Source organism: Caretta caretta, chromosome 1, assembly GCF_965140235.1.
Source record: "Caretta caretta isolate rCarCar2 chromosome 1, rCarCar1.hap1, whole genome shotgun sequence".
Taxonomy (NCBI): Eukaryota; Metazoa; Chordata; order Testudines; family Cheloniidae; genus Caretta; species Caretta caretta.
The window spans coordinates 253617366-253622204 of NC_134206.1; the positions used below are offsets into that span (position 1 = coordinate 253617366).

The 4839-nt window shown below is 49.8% G+C and overlaps 1 long non-coding RNA gene across 2 annotated transcripts in view; it reads left to right on the plus strand.

Moving 5' to 3' along the window:
- Positions 1-79: 79 nt before the first annotated feature.
- Positions 80-4839, plus strand: part of LOC125627543 (uncharacterized) — a 35095-nt gene continuing 30335 nt past the window's right edge. Inside the window, exons 1-2 of one of the 2 annotated variants that reach the window (XR_012666091.1) lie at positions 80-209; positions 3606-3883. This is a non-coding gene — a long non-coding RNA (uncharacterized LOC125627543). The remainder of the gene's footprint in view (positions 210-3605; positions 3884-4839) is intronic. The other variant, XR_007354047.2, reaches the window with a different exon arrangement.

Here is a 4839-nt window from a genome sequence, read left to right on the forward strand (position 1 = left end):
GCTGCTGCCTAGGCCTGCCCCTTAGGCACAAAACCATCCTTCTTGGCAAGTGGCCGAACCATTCAAGACAAGGCGTTCTAAAGCTGGGGCGAGCGCGCGGGAGCAGGCTCCTTTCGGCAAGGAGCTGAAGAACAGGTTGAGGCTGCAGTGCTACAGACTTTACGGTAGCTCTCCCCCTGGGGAGAATTACAGCACCGCGCGAGGAGGGGGTGAGCTCGGAAGCTCCTGGCCGCGATCTTGCTCGCGCGCGCCCTGGGGCATTGTCTGCCTAGAGTCAGAGCTGGGCGGTCGCGCGGGGCGCGCTGCAGCTGCGGTTGCTGAGCGGTCTGTGCGCGGGGTGCTCCGGCGGCAGTTCCGCAGGGAGCTGCTGCGTGGGAGGCGGGGCCGGCTGTGAGCCGGAGAGTCTGCGGCCCATAGATGAGCGGCATAGCGAATGTGTGAAAGCCAGCGGGCGGGGCGGCTCGGCTGCTTTGCGCTTTGATGTGGCCTGCTTCAGTGGGTGGTTTCTTTGCTTCAAGTGAGCCTCCGGTTCCAAATCCAATCACTGTGAACTCCTGTGCACACCGCCAGAGGTTGGCTGCTGCCTGACCAACTTTTGTTGTGTGCGTGCGGGCTTCAGCTATTTAAGTACAGCCTTAAGACAGGTTTCAGAGTGGCAGCCGTGTTAGTCTGTATTCGCGAAAAGGAGTACTTGTGGCACCTTAGAGACTAACCGATTTATTTGAGCATGAGCTTTCGTGAGCTACAGCTCACTTCATCGGACGCATTCAGTGGAAAATACAGGGGGGAGATTTATATGCACACAGAACATGAAACAATGGGTGTTATCATACACACTGTAAGGAGAGTGATCACTTAAGATGAGCTAATACCAGCAGGAGGGGGGAGGAAGGAAACCTTTTGTAGTGATAATCAAGGTGGGCCATATCCAGCAGTTGACAAGAACTTCTGAGGAACAGGGGGAGGGGGGAATAAACATGGGGAAATAGTTTTACTTTGTGTAGTGATACTCAAGGTGGGCCATTTTGTTGTAATAGGTGCAGTAGCATCTATACCGGTAGACCCAAGTTAGCCTGTGGGACATGCAGGCTCAGCCACAGGCAGATCTGCCCTGCACTTGTTTGGTGGGTGTTTTCACTGCTGCTGTGAAGCCAACAGGCTTGTTCTGTGCTCCTGTCAGAGCCAAGCAGAGGGTGACTCCCAAAGCAGAGCACTGCACTGACTGGCAGGGTACAAGCCCTGCTCTTCCTCTGTGACATATGTGGGGAGAAATTCAGAATGGGAGCTACTGCTGCTTCTTTGAATCCTTCCCAGTAAGAGCCTTCTGGTCCCACCCCAAATCACCCCTCTTTCTTTACTGTTCACATCTCTCAAATCCTGCAAACAGGCACGTTTTTAATTTGAAGGAGGTGCCTAGTCCTGTGGGGTTAGTTGAGTGTAGGGCTGCCAACTTTCTGATTGCAGAAAACCAAACACCCTTGTGCTTGCCTTGGTCCGGAAGCTGTGGCCAATGGGAGCTGCGGGGATGGTGCCTGTGGGCACGGGCAGTATGCAGAGCCGCCCTGGCCGCCCCTGTGCCGAGGAGCCAGAGAGATATGCCAGCTGCTTCCAGGAGCCGTGGAGCCAGGGCAGGCAGGGAGCCTGCCTTAGCCGTACTGCGCCGCTGACTGGACTTTTAGTGGCCCAGTCAGCACTGCTGACCGGACCCACCAGGGTCCCTTTTCGACCGGGCGTTTCGGTCGAAAACTGGACTCCTGGCTACCCTAGTTGGGTGCTTAAAGTTAAGCAAGTGCTTGTCTGCAGGATCAGGACCTTGTCACTTAGGGCATGGCATTACTCACGTGCTTAAAATTAACCATGTACTTAAGTGACTTGCTGGATTGGGGGCAGAGTGTTCAGCATTTCGTAGAGAATCAAGCCCTTAGCCAGGCTAGACAGAGAGATGGATTTCCATTTAGGCACAGGAGGCATGTGCCTAGGGGTGTCTAAAAGTTAAAAGGGGTAAAAAGTGAGAATCTCAGAGTTACAGATACCTCGGGAATGGAGGTTGTCTGTAACTCTGAAATGTTCTGTAACTTTGAAGAAGAGGTTATGGACTTCAGCCACATGTGGTGGTGGGGGGGGTGGAGAAACAGAGTTGGGGCTTCTGACTCTTGGAGCACTTGGGCTCAGGGCAGGGGGCTCAGGGCTTCTGCCCTGTGGGAGCACTGGGGCTCAGCACTTTAGATGTCGGGGGAGTGCTAGCTCCATTCCCAGTTTCAGCCTTGCCGGGGCTCAGGGCTCTCCACGGCTCGACTCTCTGCTTCGGGGGAGGACGGGAGGGCTCTGGGCTTTAGCTACAGGGGGAGTGCTGGGGCTGAAACTGGCTAAAGCCCCAAGCCTTGATGCCCCCCGTGGGTGTAAAGGAAGGAACAGAGCTGCGGGGCTGAAGCCCAGAGTCCCAGCACCTTCTGCAGTGCTGAAACCGGGAGCAGTCGTGGTGCTGAACCCCGAGCCCCCCACCTAAAGCTCTGTGCCCCGATGCTCCCGAGGGTCAGAAGCCTGGAGCCTTGACCGCCCCTCCACCACCCTGCAGCTGAAGCCTTGAGCCCTAAGATAGTACAGTATTTGCATTTTTTTTTTTTTAAAGTCTGTGCTGCTGCCTGATTGAGGACTTCTGGTTCCACAGCGTGGCCTGTTGACCCCTCAGTCTGTAACTCTGGTGTTCATATCTTTGAGGTTCTATTGTATTTAAATTATCATTTATATTTCTTTTAGTTTAATTTTTTACGGAAAACACAAAGGTCCGCTGTAGGCAGGGCAGGGCGCTGAAGATGCTGTGCCTAGGTGCATGTAAAGTGTAAATCTGGCACTGGCTAAACACACTTCTCTTTTAGTTTTTCCTCCCAGTTTAATCTTTCCAGCTGTCTAACCATTTTGGTTGCTCTTTGAACTCACTCCAATTTACCTACCTTTCCGGTAAGTAAATGTAGTTTTCCAGCTGCACTCCCATATATGGAAGGACTTTTACCTCCGTGCTGCATGACTCCTTTGTTTGCAGTTCAGAATTGCATTGGCTGGCAAATGACTTTTTAGTTAGATGTGTCTGCAGTGGGATGCCGCTTGTGTTAACGAAGAACCTGGCCCAGGGACATAAAGTGAGAGAATATGCCAGTAGTAGCTGTTACTGAGTGTGGTCAGGAGAGGGTTCTTGTTGTAGAATATATTAATGATAAAGTAAAATTATGATTAATACAGTGAAGGCAAACTCTTTCTTCCCTAACAATGTTGCCCAAGAATGGGATGAGAGAACAATGGAGATCAGCTCTCACAGAGAGAGAAACATCAAACTTCGTCAGCAAATACTGAGAGAATGCTACCAGAGGTGAACCCTGAGATCTCCTTAGCAGAAGCAGATTATCCTACAATCATCTCAAGTATACCACATACAGATACAAATGCCACCAATGTAAATTCTGTCGTAGGAGTGATTATACCAAGCTGTGTGGTTATTCTTATCATTCAAAACGAATTTAACAAATGGTGACACTAAGTTGCTTTTATGGTGGGAAGGGGGTTGTCTCATTTAATATGTGTTGAGATTGTGTTTCCACCTCGATCCATAGGCGCCGACTCCATGGGTGCTCCGGGGCTGGAGCACCCACAGGAAAAAATTAGTGAGTGCTCTGCACCTGCCGGCAGCCAAACATGAGAACAGCATGAGGAAGCAAGCCCTATAGACTTGAATGAGGATAAATCCTTATAAAAATAGGCCCTGAAGACTTTGGGTCTGATTCTGCAAACCAACTTCCAGGAGCATCAGATGCACATCTGACAAGGCCCTGCTCCCTCCTCGTGTCCAGGCCACCTGGCCAGTGGCTTGGCACAAGCAACTCTAAGTCTGGTAACTATGATAACAACCTTGCAGAACCTGTGTGTGTATGAATGAATGTGAAATTGAATGGAATGTTATAGCTATAACTGACTGCTTACTATGGTTCTTTCTGTATTCACAATGAAAGCAGCATATTGCCTTATCCCCTTTAATAAGATCCTGCTGGTTTTTATTTTCCTGGTGTAACAAATGAAGATGAAAGGTGCCTTCTTCCATTCCCTGGCTTCCTTGAGCCCAACTTCTGAAAGCATTGTGATTATCTAGCTATTCTACTTGGGCAGGTGAGGTTAACACAACCCTTAGTGAAGCATTTTATTTACTGGTGGGGATATTTGTTTTGGTTTAAAAAATGGGGCAGCCCCTCCCAGTGACAGCAGCATTACTAATTAGCATGGTGGAACCAGAGCTCAGAGTACTGCTGGCTTGGCCGATTGGTGGGTGGGTTCAATAAATGGGCCACATTTAAGTTTTAAAAAAATGTATTTGACAATTGTGAGGTGTGTTAGCGGAGTCACGTCCCCTGGGAAAAGATGTGACTTGGGGGCAGAGGAAGCTGTGCAATGTTTCTGACCCACAAAACAGATACAGTGAGCAGTAGAGCAATGTGGCTTCCTGCCTTGAGACCAGCTATGATGGAGGTACGCTGCTTAGCACCTTATGTCATCCACTGCACCTGTGCAGTGTGAGTGGACCATGCTACCCAGTCAGAATACATTTAAATAAGAGGCAACATGTTACACACATTCTGTACTGGTATAAATGATTACACTAGATGCCAGGCTGGGGAGAATGAGGCCTGTGTTCCTAAGCAATTGTTAAGACTAGTAGTATTAACACTGAGGGGTTTTAATGCAGTACAACGGTAACAGAAGCACCCTTCCTAAAAAACAGCTTTTTACTGGGCATATTTTCAGGAAGTGCTCTTGTGGATAACAAATGCTAAGTTCTGTCTTATAATCATGCAG